General features: G+C 44.1%; 1 protein-coding gene across 1 annotated transcript in view; it reads left to right on the top strand.

Annotated features, from left to right (window-relative positions):
- SPOCK1 (SPARC (osteonectin), cwcv and kazal like domains proteoglycan 1) overlaps positions 1-14,165 on the top strand; it is a 533,103-nt gene that overhangs the window by 355,823 nt on the left and 163,115 nt on the right. The window lies entirely within an intron of this gene.

Below are 14,165 nucleotides of genomic sequence, written 5' to 3'. Positions count from 1 at the left end.
ATTGCTGCTGATGAACCTCAGTTAGACTTAATCATGTTCATCAGACATCTGGAGACTCATTGCACCAAGGATGCACATGTTGATGTGAGAGGCTATCGTTCTAAAGATACTTCCTGGTCCTGGTCTAATAGTGTGTCCTTGGTAAATTCATGAGATCTATTGCTACCTGTTTCTTTATCCAACACTCCAAAGCCATTTTCCATCTTGGGGCCCTTGCAGTCCCTCTCCTGGGATTCCAGTGTTCCTCATCAGATCTTCAAAACACTGGCTCCTTGTTGTCAGATCATGGCTTAAATGTCACCTCCTCAGAGAGGTCTTCCCTGGCCACTTAATCCAGAGTGACCATTTAGGAGCTCTCTGTTGCATCACTCTTAAAATGTGCTGCCTGGGTCGTATCATTATCTCATGTTTTCTCCTTAAAGCTCTCCCTTATTTCTTCTTTCCCCTCCCTCCCTCCCTCCCTTCTTTCTTTTCTTTTTTCTGTTTTTTTAGGCAGGGTCTTGCTCTGTCACCCAGGCTGCAGGCTGGAGTGCAGTGGCATGATCATGGCTCACTGCAGCCTTGACCTCCTGGGCTCAATGGATTCTCCCACCTCAGCCTCCTGAATAGCTGAGACTACAGGCACATGCCACCATGCCTGGCTGATGGAAAAAGAAAGAAATTTATAGAGACATGTTTTTGCTATGTTGCCTAGGCTGTTCTTGAACTCCTGGGCTCAAGCAGTCCTCCCTTTTTAGTCTCACAAAGTGCTAGGATTACAGGCATGAACCACCATGCATGGCCTCCTTCTCTTCCCTTCTTTTCTTTCTTATCACCTCTCCGCTAGATCATACATTCATTAAGAGCTAGGACTTTGTCTTAGGCATCTCTGAATGCTCAATGCTTATAATAGTACTTGACATATCAAATGAGTTTCTTAAATGTTTGTTGAATTGATAAAGTCTTCCCTACATTAAAAATGAGTGTTTTTATTCTCTGAAACAAAAGAAAACAATGAGAGAAAAATGAGTGTGTGGATCTGGAAATACTCCAGGGATTCTCACAGCTCTGAATTTTTGTGACCTGGAAATCTTAAGTTATTAGATCCATCCGGAGATGCTCCTTGCACAGAGTTTATTCAGCATTAACCGAACATGCCTTTACAGCAGACACATGTCAGGGGTCTTAGGATCCAGAAATAGCAAAACTTGGCCCCTGGCCTCACAGAGCAGGCCTGAGAAGTGGTTAAGCCCATGGACCTGGGCTCGGCAATTGTTATTGAAGCCCCATGATATTCCAGACGCTGTGGTAGGTGAGAGGCATGTGCCAGTGAATAGGATAGACTGTCTTTGGTCCTTTGGAGCTTCGGCCAGATTTAACAGACTTACAGTTACATTTCCGATTGTCCACTTCCTAGTTGCATGATCCTTGGCAAATTCAAATGCTTGTCTCATCTCTCAGGTGGAGATAATTTTGGCCTAACAGGGTGGCATAAGAATGTAATGGTATTTTGCATTGGGCAGTGCAGTAGAGACTCAAGAGGCATAAAAGCACCTCACGTGTTTGAGGGTTTGTGGCTTGTCCATATAAATTAAGGCAGGGTAAATATTGGATGATAAGCAGAATATTGGCAGGAAATGGCAACTACGTTCTGGAAGGGAATTTCAAGCCAGACTGTAGAAGACAGAGTCATGATGGTCCTTTAAAGAAAAAATGAGAATCCTAAACTTTAACAAAAAAAATTAGAATGTCAACAAAACCCTGCTGGTGGAAAGAATTTTGGAGCCATGATAGTAACCAAAGATGGTTTTCTTTCTGCTCTGTCTTACCTGTTAGGTGATCAGTATTTATTGCTATAGAACAAAAAAAAGAAAGATCTTGCCCCTTGTGTTGGTTTTATGCTTGTCTTAGGAAACCCCATAGGTCCTTTCCCATTATTTATTGTTGCAACTGTCTTCCGTATGCAGTTAAGCCCTGATTTATGTTTTATATTAGCATGATAGGCCTTATCTTAGCTAATGTAAAGGAAGTAATTAGCCATTGAGTGGTGCATTGGTGGAGAGGTAGGTGGGAAAGAGCTGATTGTGAGTAAGGCAGGAACTGAGAATTGTTTAGCTTATTTAGATGCATTGATGAAGTATTTTAGCAATGACTGAACGGCACAGGACTCAAAAAAGAGGAACAACAAGAATACACAAGATTTAAATTATACAGCACTTACCAATTCCTATAATGGGGGATGCAATCATTTTTCTCTTAGCTTGCAGTCGTTTCTAATAGCAGATGCCCCAAGAAACGTCAGCTCCAATCAACACTAACTTTGTCATGATTGCTTCAACATTACGAGTTGGGGAATGAAATTGAATAACCTTGGGAACCAACCTAAGAAAGCAGAAATGAACCTGCTCTAATTGGAGAAAGAAAGGGCTTGGAAATGAATAGTTTTCACATATCTATTTGTAACCCCACAGCCAAGTGTTTCTGAAAAATTAACAGTGAGAGGGATGAAAGTAGTAACAGCTTTGATTTTAGTAAGTCTGGGGAACTGCAAATACTTTGTAGCTCATTTAAATACCTCACCCAGTGCTTGGCACTTAGAAGGCTCATCATAAAACTTTGAATTATACAGGGTCAGATCAGTTCTTTGAAAAACTTTAGGATCTTTCACCTGTGGGATTGAGATTCCAGGGAAGAGATGGTATGGAAGTCTGTTTTCAGGGGGCATGACATACATTTTTGATTAGCCATATTTAAAGGGAGCTGCTTTCTGGTCCTGCAAGAATGAAGAATTTGCTTATGAGAGTTCTTTGTATGTACTTTTACCGATATTGATTTTCCATCTTAGATAACAGTACCCTGGAGAGCTGACCACTTCATTCTAGGACCCTTTAAACTTGTTCAATACTTTCAACACTGCTTCAAACTTTTCTACCAAAGGGCTCCTAAGGACAAGTTAGAGCACACACCTATTTTGAAGTTCAGGGAGCAGAATCCACTGTGAGACATATGTTCTTGAAGTCTCTTCTATACAAGTTTATATATTTTGCATTCTATTAGATCATTGATTGCCTTAATGTAAATAAGTTCTAGCCAGGCTCAGTGGCTCATGCCTGTACTTCCAGCAGTTTGGGAGACTTAGGTGGGCAGACTGCTTGAGGCCAGGAGTTTGACACCAGCCTGGACAACACAGCCAGATCCTGCCTCTAAAAAATATCCTACAAAGTTTTAGATTACCTACTACCATCTAGTAAAATAGATGCTGCAGGGAGATTCAATAGAGATTTGCATTCTCCTTGGCCTACCATATAGTCTGAGAAGCAAGGATTAGATTGGATTATGGGAACACGAGAGAAAGAAGCAGTAGCCAGGCTGTGCTAGATGCATTTGGTGTAGTGCTACCTATTCCCTTCCTTTCGTTGGTTTTTAGACTTGTTAAGAGATGATCTCACCAGATTGCTCCACTGAAGCTCTGTTCCACTGGCTGCCATGCTGCAGAAGTGACCTCTTCATCTGAGACTCTGAGAGGTGATTAGAGATCCCTGTTTCCAACCTGGAATAGGCTTTTCCTACAGACTTCCCTGTTCTGGTTTCAGTTAACACCTGTCTCTGTCAGGATCTGTAGGAGAGGGCAGAAGACATTCACAGGCTGAGGATCAGAGAGCACCAACCTTACACGCCACACCTGCCTTGTTAAACTTTGCCCTCATTTGTCTCCAACATACCCCTTACCACCAGCTTCCCTGGACTCAACTCCTGTCTGCTTGGATCAACACTGTTTGCCAGGTTCTGTTTCCCTAACCAGGCTCTTCTTTTTTTCTAGCCTCTTACCAGTGGTGCTTGAATGTAGGCCCTTAGGATACCTTAACAATTAAACTCCATGACTCTTCAACAGAGGCTTTTCAAAGCCCAGAGAGCGTCTCTTAAAAAGAGCATGATCGTAGGTTTGTGTACAAGGCTCTGTAGTGTGAGCTTAGTGCCCAGAACTTAGGCAAGGAAGAGGATTTTCATCCTTTATTCCCAGCCCTTACGATCTGTGGGTAGAGACGAGGCAGTAGGCTCTACTAGAGAGGCACGAGCTACTTGGTTGTTGTAGGGTGGTTTCATCGGTGCTGTGGATGTGGTTAAGTCAGCAGAAGTTTTCAGGACATTTGAAAAGTTTCAATGTTTATTCTTATAGAGTTTACCTTTTTGAGGCTGGAAAGACTCAACAGACCTTGCATTTCTGAAGTGTTCTGAGTCCCCTTGCCCTTGGTGGACATACATTTTCTGTATTTTAGGAGTAAGCTAAAAAGATCTGGCAAGGGCCACGAGGATAATAAATGAGCCATGAGGATAAGAAATGAGCACGAACTATGTGCCAGGCCTTGTGCTAGACAACCTTCATGTGTTCTCCCGTCAGAGCCTCACAACATCTCAGTGAAGTGGATCTGTTTGCCTTGCAACTGAATCCTAGAGAGTTGAGTAACCCATCAAGATATCTCATAGAAAGAGGTGGTACAGCATGCCTGTAATCCCAGCTACTTAAGAAGCTTGAGGCAAGAGAATCGCTTGAACCTGGGAGGCAGAGGCTGCAGTGAGCTGAGAGAGCACCACTGCACTCCAGCCTGGGTGACAAAGTGAGACTCTGTCTCAAAAAGAAAAAAAAAGAAAGAGGTGGCACAGCTGGCTCTTTCCTCTCAAACCTACACCTCTCTGATCCAAATGCTTGGGTTCTTATCTTCTAGGTACACTAAAAATTTGGTGGTAATTCTTAGAGTTGCTGAGTTTCCCAATCCTTCCATGATCAACAACCATGGCTGCTGAATAATGTCAGAATAATCAGCACCAAAAAAGTTAACTCTCTGGACGTCTTTGGCCTGGGAAAAGCTCCATGATTTTATAGAAATTTTAATTGCATTAAAGTGAAGCACAGGTACAAAAGATAGAGTTTATGAGCCACAGTGATTTTTAAGTATACTTTTTTTTTCCAGGAAGTATTTGATTTTTACTATGCTTTTTATGCCCTCTTATTCTCTTAGGTTATAGAATTGGTTCTTTTGTATTTTGAGTAAATCTTTCTCCTCTGTTCATAAATGTCTTATGAATAATTTATGTCAATTATAATGAAATAGAAGCCAAGTACCTTTACTATTATAGCATTTTAATAAATTCTGGCCATTGTGATGGATGAGAAGGTGAAGACTTCTCTGGATGGCATCTTTTTCTCTACTTATAGGCAAGGCCATTCTCAGTTCCTGTTGCCTGCACTGTCCCATCCCGTGCTGTGCCAGTGGGCTTCATGCATCTCCCCATTCGCAGTGTGGAACATATGCATGCGTCACAGAAATCCCTCATGGGAGGAACCACAGCTAGTTCACCTGGTCCCTGTTGCTTCTTAACTCAGAGGGAGTTAAGTTCACGGCGCAGCAGTATTGCCTTGAAAAGCTCCTTGCACTTTCTTATTCATTATAAAAGTAATACAAACTTACTAAGATAGCCAACAATTTGACTTTGATTTCTGATAGCTCAATTTTTTTTTTCCACAGGAAGGCATTTTTTATGAGATCTTCTGGGTAACATGAGTCTTGGGGAAGGTGGACAGAGGGGTGTGATTCATTGCTGCTTGGCATTTTAATTGTCACCTTTATCCCCATCATGTTATTTTCATTAGTGGCTTAGTGGCTTCAAGTATCAGCTATGGTGTGTGACTCACCAGAATTAAAATCCAGTCTCACTGACTGTGTGACCACAAGCAGGCCTACCATTTCTCTCTCAGTTACCAGTTGGTAAATTAAGAATGATCTGATCGGCCGGGCGTGGTGGCTCAAGCCTGTAATCCCAGCACTTTGGGAGGCCGAGGTGGGTGGATCATGAGGTCAAGATATCGAGACCATCCTGGTCAACATGGTGAAACCCTGTCTCTACTAAAGATACAAAAAATTAGCTGGGCATGGTGGCGCGTGCCTGTAATCCCAGCTACTCGGGAGTCTGAGGCAGGAGAATTGCCTGAACCCAGGAGGCGGAGGTTGCGGTGAGCCGAGATCGCGCCATTGCACTCCAGCCTGGGTAACAAGAGCAAAACTCCGTCTCAAAAAAAAAGAATGATCTGATCTCTGTATCCGTTTCTTTATTGTTGAATTAGGATAATAGTACATTATTCTATAGTTGGTGGTTGTCATTGTCTCCATGTCAGTCCCCTAATTAAGTGACAGTATGTAATGTTCTCCTCCCCTTCCTTTTTATTTAATCCCCCTCTCCTTCCTCCTCTCCCCACTTTCAAAGGGAAATCATTTTCTTGCTGGAAATGCTGAGTGAGGGTCCTTGTCAGAGAGACTGGGGAACAAGGAAAATGTCTGATGATAGCTTGGAGAAGGGAGGCTTAGCTGCCCAGGCTAATAAAATTTTGTGGTTGTTGATTTTATGGTGCACGTTTCCACAGCTGCTCTGGCAGACCCCTCTTAACGCCTTCTTTTCTAATAATCAAGACGTGTAAATTACCATGTTGGGCTTATCAGTGGTTGCTCATAATGTCTTTGGATGTGAGCAGAGGGGCCAGGCTCTTCCCAGCCACTCTCAGTAGTGAGTAGTCCTTAACTCCTTCATCTCAGAGACAAATGCCAAGATCACCCAGGGCTGGGCACCTGCTCTGGAGCCTGGCCATGGTTATGGCTTGTCATTGTCTCCTTGCTGCAGGCAGGATTTGAGATAGAGAGCATTCAGGAGAAACTGAGGGCTCTGACCTGTAAGTGGGGCAGAGGCTGTGGCTGTGGGGAGAGGAAGGGTAGGGAAGGGAAGGGAAGGGCACTTCCTTTGGAAGAAGGCAGGTCTGGTTCTGAGTACTGGCTTTGGCATTAAGGCTTTATGGTGCGGGGAGGTTACTTTACCATTTCAAATTAGTTTTCTCATCTTCACCTTGCTTTTTCACTTAATTTATCATAAATCCTTCCTCTGTTACCATATATAGATCTACTAGTTTCTGTAAAATAGCTGCATGATGTTTAAAAAATGGATTATGTAATTAAACCATTTTCCTACAGTTGGTGTTCTGGATTGAATGTTTTTGTCCTCCTCAAATTCCCATGTTGAAGCTCCAATTCCTAGGGTGTCTGTATTTGGAGTGGGGGGCGGGGCTCTAAGAAAGTAAGTAAAGTTAAAAGAGGTCCAAAGCGTGGGGCCCTGAGCTGAGAGAGTAAGTGTCCTTATAAGAAGAGACACCAGAGAGAGCTGCTCTGTCTCTCCAGTGGCTTGCACTGAGGAAAGACCATGTGATGACGTAGCAAAAACCTGGCTGTCTGCTAGCCAGGAAGAGGGCTCTCATAGAACCTGACCTTACTGGCACTCTGCTCTCAGACTTCCGCCTCCAAAACTGTGAGAAAGTCAATTTCTGTTGTTTAAGCCACCAATCTGTGGTACTTTTGTTATGGCTGCCCGAGCAGACTAACACAGATGGACATTCAAATTGTTATAATTTTCCCTTATCATAGATTATGAAGATAAACATTTTTGCCTAATATGTTGACTTGCTGAGTTATGTTTCTTTTTTCCCTTTTTTTCTTGTTATAATTTTCATATATACCAAAATGTTGAGAAGATAATATAAACTTCTAAATAACCATCTATCTACATTTAACAATTGTTACTTAAGGGCATAACTCAAAAATTGACCCACAAAAAAAGGCTGTTAGCAGTTTATAACCCACTAACCCACCTCACTCACATACACAAATAATGTTACAGAGAAGATGCTTTTAGCTTTGACACAGGAAGAAGTCCCCAGGCCCTCAGTTTAAAGGGGAAAGAAAAGGCCTCTTCCCAGGAGGGCTATCTTTGGTCAGACTCATCTTTCTGTCCTCTGCCTCTTTATCTGTGTCTGTCCCATGCCCCTCCCTTCCAGTTTGCCAATCCTTGGATGCAGGAGTTCAACCTTTATGTCACTCTGCTCTCTGCCCTATGTAGACACATGAGCAATAGACCCTTTCTTTGGCCTCAGAGAACTTGGCCAGCCTCTTGAATATGAAAGGAAAGAATGGTGAGGTTTTCCAAGTTGCCATTCTTCTCTGGTTACCGAAAAACCCTATGGGCAGAATCTTCTATTTTATATTCTGCAAGGCTCTGTTGTCAGCTGGTGAACAAGCCTCTCTGGAGACGCGGGAGGCAAGATGCCTGCATGGGTTACCATGGGGACAGACAAGCTGCAATAAATGTTCCTGGTCTTAGCTTGACGAGGTTTTCACAGTTTGGAGTAATTTCTTTGTCAGTTGTCCATTAAGTCACTCCTAATGAATCACTGGGAGTGTCTGCTCTTCACATGAACCTTGGGTTAGCATGACTCAGGCAGAGGGCAGTCTTAAAAGCAGCAGTGAGACAACAGGCCATCTTTAACTTGTGGACTTTTTGCAAATTGAGTGGCCTTTTGCCTGAGGAAGATTCTGGAAGTCACCAAAGTGGGCCAGGAGTTCACGCTGCTGTTTTACACTTTTTTTTTTTTGAGATGGAGTGTCACTCTTGTTGCCCAGGCTAGAGTGCAATGGTGCAATCTCAACTCACTACAACCTCTGCCTCCTGGGTTCAAGTGATTCTCCTGCCTCTCAGCCTCCCAAGTAGTTGGGATTCAAGCAAGCGCTACCACACCTGGCTAATTTTGTATTTTTAGTAGAGATGGGGGTTTACCATGTTGGTCAGGCTGGTCTCGAACTCCTGACCTCAGGTGATCCGCCTGCCTCAGCCTCCCAAAGTGCTGGGATTAAAGCCATGAGCCATCGCCTCCGGCCACGCCACCGTTTCAGATCAATATTTTGCTTACTGGTCTCAGCAGGTAGGCTTGTGCCTCCCAGAGTCCTGTGTGGCTTGAAGTTCCCAGGGAGAGGGAGGAAGGAGGTTCCTGGCAGGAGAAAAGGGAATCTAAGAGTTGATCACTGGGCCCTCCAGCCCTGACTTCCCCTCTCATTTTCAGGATGAGAATCTGAAGTGTGTCACTGTGTCTGTTCTTACTAAGTGCCATTTTCTACATAAAATGCATATTTGGGGTTCCCTCTTCCTGCCCCTCTTCCCTGACTAGTCTGGCCACAGGTTCTTGCATGCTGGGTTGAAGGCACTGTGGAACTCAGAGGCCCAGCCTGGTCCCTGTGGCTCCGAGGCCCTCCAGGACCAGACTCTGCCTCCTCTCCAGCCTTCTTTACCCACCAACCTGCTCCAGCCACTGCCGACCCTACAAAACACTTGGATCCCTTAAGCCTGCCACAAATCTTCTTACCCCTGGAAAGACTCAGCTGACTCTTGAATAGTTTCTGCATATGGGGGGAAAGATAAAATTAACCCTTGGGGGGCACCTGCTCTGTGCTAGGGATGTTATGCTGTTTGAGTCCACAGGAGATCTGCAGGTTTGGTGATAGAAGGGGCAGAGGGGACACAGGGCTTTGCCAACCTCTGGGGATGGTTTCCTGTTACCTGCAGTGTTCTTCCTTATCCTACTATCTGGTTTAGACCTGCTTTTCCATAGATGTCAGTCTGTCTAGGAAGTCTCATCTGATCCCCTGAAAGGCTGAATTAGGTACCTTACCTGTTCCCCATAGAACTGTCCTCTCTCCTGTCTCCTGTGTTCAACTGTGAACCCCCAGAGAGCTGGAAGGAAGTCTTTTTGCTAACCTTTTGTGTTCACCTTTAGCTTACAGAAAGATGCTTTACACTGATTGATGCTCTGTAAATGTTAATTGAATAAACACAAACGCGTGTGATTTCTCCCAGGTGAGGGACCCTTTGGGCCAACCCACAAAACGGAACTTTCTCATCTCAGCATCTCTGAGGTGGTATCAAGCTCTGCTGTGCCAGGTGTCATGACACTTTGCCAATTAGCCTATAGGATGTGCTCAAGGAGAGTGCAAAGGCTTGATTCAGGATTTTAAAATCAATGCAACTAATTAAAAAATAACTCATCGAACTGAAAACCAAGTTCAGAAACAACTAAGATAATTAAAATATCACCGCCTTAATTGAGACCAAGTAGTGAGCTTAAAAATAAAATTAATTAATAAAAAACTTACATGGAACCAGTAATTAACTGGCTTTTGAATTCAATGCTTTATAGCTTAACAAATCTCTTTAAATTAATTCATTCTTGGTTTGTTCCTTGAGAAAAGTTTTTGTAAAAAGTCATTTTGAAAAAAATAATTGGATCTATGCTGTGTGCCCGTTGACTCTTGAATCGTTTCTGCATATAGGTGGGAAAGATAAAATTAACCTTTGATGGGCACCTGCTCTGCGCTAGGATGTGATCCTGTTTGGGTCCACAGGAAGGAGTTCTGCAGGTTTGGTGATAGAAGAGGCAGAGAGGACACAGAGCTTGGCCATCCCCTGGGGATGGCTGCATCCTGCCACTCCTCATATGCAGAGAGAGACTGAAACTTGGAGCAAGGTCCCCAAGAAATCAGTAGCACCATGCCAAGGAAACTTTGAACCCTGCTTAGGGTTATTAGACTCAGCTCTCTCCCCTACCTTCTCACCTGCAGTTACCCCTACTTACTAAAAGGTCTTTCAAATGCCACTTCTTATTCAGATCTCTTATCCTTCCCTTTACAAAGTGGAGCCACAGTCCTTTCCAGTACTGGTGCTGGGTGCCTTTCCAGAGCATCCATCACCCTGAGCCTTGAGGCTGCTGGGAAAAACGTATTTGGGAGGCCTGTGTTTAAATGGAAATGACAAACTCCTCATCCCCTTTCAATCCCAGGGTTGCTGTTTTCCAAAAACAAAATGCATCGAGGTGATTAAACAAACGCTGACAGCTTGATTTGTTACTGTTTTGTTGCTCTGTGAAGTTCATTTACTCTAAATAATTCGCATACATGTTTGAAGTATTCAGACCCTAGTAATTGATTTTTAGCAGACTTGATTTCTATATGCAAATTGTTAAGTATGTCTAGGGAGTTTAATAACAGTTTTTATTTATTAGTGTTTTGTGTTGGAGGCTTTTTGTTTTTAAAGAAATGCTAACTTCCAGAAGTGGAGGGTGGTCTATAGGAGTTAGCCTAAGGTAGGGTGACAGATGACAAGACGACAGGAACAAAATTGACCAGACCTTGGTTCTTTTGACTCAGCTGGGGGTTGGCTGTCTTCAGAGGGGTAGGCTGAGGGCTCAGGTGTCCAGAGCTGGGCACTCCACCCTCTGAGGGAAGATCCGGGCTGGTGACCCCATCCTGTTGGTGTACTGAGAGAGAATGGTGGCCCAGCCTGGTCCTCTGGCTGCTCCCTCATTTTACCTGGTAAGTCTCATTCTGCCCCAAAGTCCTCTCAAGAATGTGGTGCACCTGGGCTCTTGGTGTGAGGTAAACCCCCAGTCAACTTTTTAAAGAAGATTCTAGGAGATTCTCATGCTTGAGGCATACACTTGCAGAGAATTTGGGTTCCGGAGTCACAGACCAGGTTTGCAAATACCCTCTGCAGCTCTCATTAGCAATTTATCTTTAAGACCTGCACATTAATAGCAGCTACCTCCTTTGGTGGCTGTGAAAATTAAATGTGGTAATCCAATCAGAGGGCTTAGCTCACTGCCTGTATGTCAGAAGCACTCAGTGAGTGTTAACTATGGTTCTTTGTTATTATGAAAACTTATTATTTACTTTGGGTACACAAGACAAACACAAAAAACTTAACAAACACATACGAGGTGCTTAGCACGTTCCAGGTCTGTTCTAAGTACTTACAGATATTAACTCATTCAATATTTATGATAACCACCAAGCAATAGCAGGTACTGTTGCTATCCGCGTTTTTACAGGAGAGGAAAGAGAGGTATAGCAAGGTTAACAGGCAGCAGAGGCAGAGTTCAGTCCCAGAAGCTCCTGCCCTGGAATCTGTGCTGTTCCCGGCCCTGCTCAGCTGATTCATGGTCCTTGTGATTGCACTGTCCGCTGAGGCCATGGGGTGGGGAGGGGCAACGTGGCATGTTAACAAAATTGGCTACAGAGGCAAAAATAAGCTCAAATTCTGCCACAAAGCTTGTTGTGTGGTAAGTACTACAGATTTTGATACCCATCACCCTAGGCCAGCCTGTTATTCTCCATCTCCGACATCTACTTTAGTGAAAATCTCAAGTTGTCTGCTGCAGCACTTGGCATCTGCTGGGGAAAATGCTAGTAACTATGGTGGGGGCTGCCAGGGGTCTAGTCCCCAAGTCTTGAGATCTATAGATGTCTTCATCCTGTGGTGTGTGGAAGTGCAAGAAGGGACAATGAAGTACTGGCATGTCCTGCTAAGCTGTTTAAGCAGCAGAAACACCTTTGGATTTGTCTGTTCAGGACCCTAAAGAAATTTTCATTACTAGTGGTCATCTGGTAATCATTCTTAATTGTTGACTCAATTTTGGATGATTCTTGGAGAACGAGTCAAAGTTGGCAGAGCTGCGGCCCCGGGGTTGGGGTAGGGGGCAACGTACTGGCCTGAGACTGCCCAGCCTCCTGGCTCCTCATGTAGACATCCCAGGACAGGAGGCTTCCACTCAGGACCAGGAAGCTCTTGCTGCAAGTTTCTGGAAGGCCCAGCCTCCGAAGGCTCTGCAGGCAGACACAGGGCCCTGCCGCCTGCCTTGCAGAGGCTGCCTTCAGCTTCAGAGCTCTGAGCGAATGAACACCCTGTCCCTGGGGCTTGAATCAGCCTTTTATCTCATAGCCTGTTTCTCTCTGCTAAGCTCCAAGTATCAGAGCCACATCCCTTGGGGAGTAGACGCTACCAGGTGACTCCCCTAGGACCAGGCCCTGGGTCTTGTTACTTCCCAGATGGGCCTGAGCATGCAGCATGGCTTCTGTTTACAGCTGCTGAAGCTGCTGCAGTGGAGGAAGCCAGCTAAGCTGTTGAAGTTGCAGAAATGCCTTTGCATGTTGTGTGTTCAGGACTCTTGAGAAATTCTCACAAGCATCTGAAGAAAGTAGTGCACAGATTCTGGGCCTGGGCAGGAGGAGAGGAACGGTGATATCTCTACATGCTGAGGAGTCAGGAAGGCCGAGAGTCCAGTGGTTAAGGGCACTGTGACATTTCTTTGTGTTTGTTTTGGTTTGGTTTTTTCACTATGCCATTTCTTATAGAAGTTTTGCTGTACCTGCTCAGGATACCAATTTGTTGAACCAAATGTTTGCATGGGGAAGACGTGGGGAGACATCCCCTGACTGTGGAGAGCAGTTATGAAAGATTTACTGCTTAATAGGCTTTAGGCCCCAGAGCTGGAAGATGGCACAATTGCTTTTGTTTTGCAGAGAATTCCCCGAGGCCTCTTCTGTGCCAATGATGAGCATGTGCACCTCAGCATGCAGAGTGCTGATTAGCCAAGGGCCCGCTGCTCAGCCTATTCCCGGAAATGTTGCAATATATGAACTGCTGTCTTTGGAGACCCTTTCCGGAGTTACTTGTTTGAATCAACATCCCCCTGTCTCATTACTGCCTCCCCACAAACCACACTTAATAGTCAGATTGAGTATCTTATGATTGCCAGAACATGCCTTCTGCACTTGTGTGCTGGTTCACCCCGCCTGCATTGCCTTTTCTATCTTTGCTTTTCAAAATCCTGCCCATCCTTCAAGATCCAATTCACATATTAATGCTTCACCAATTCTTGCCCTAGAAATTGATCTCCATTTTTCTCTTGAGCTCTGTTATCATTTTATATGCCCGTCATGGTCCTTATCTAATTTTGCCTTGCACACTAAATATTTATGTGTAAGCTCTTCCCCCTCCCTGTTACATTGTAACTTTGTGTGGCACAAAACTGTCTTATAAATCCTGAAGTTCTTCAGAAACTTAAAATAGGTTGTTTATGCACATAGTGAGTGTTTATTGAATGGAAGCAACAAACTCTGTCCTCAAGGACTTTTTATAGGAAATAAGTAAAATTAGGCGTGAATGAAGTCATAAAAAGAAACACCAGATTCATAACCAAAGAGGGAAAAGTGGCTCTTGTTCCTTGGATCACATAAGATTTTAAAGGATTTTTTAAAAGTAATTCCTGCCTGAGCTGAAAATGCTGAATCTCCCAAAGCACAAAGGAATTGCTCCCCTGATGCTGAGGAAGAATGTGTGTGATAGACACAGAATTTCCCCTGGCCTGAGCTTTGACTCCGTTCCCCTCCAGCCTCAGAGGGGAAACATGTGCATGCAAACACATGGTTGGTTTATTTTCTACTTGTTTATTTAAGTATAAATAGAAATTAAGGCTGGGTATAGTG

This window comes from Callithrix jacchus, chromosome 2 (assembly GCF_049354715.1).
Source record: "Callithrix jacchus isolate 240 chromosome 2, calJac240_pri, whole genome shotgun sequence".
NCBI lineage: Eukaryota > Metazoa > Chordata > Mammalia > Primates > Cebidae > Callithrix > Callithrix jacchus.
The sequence above is the reverse complement of the archived record's forward strand: the minus strand, read 5'-3'. Positions and strand labels throughout refer to the sequence as shown.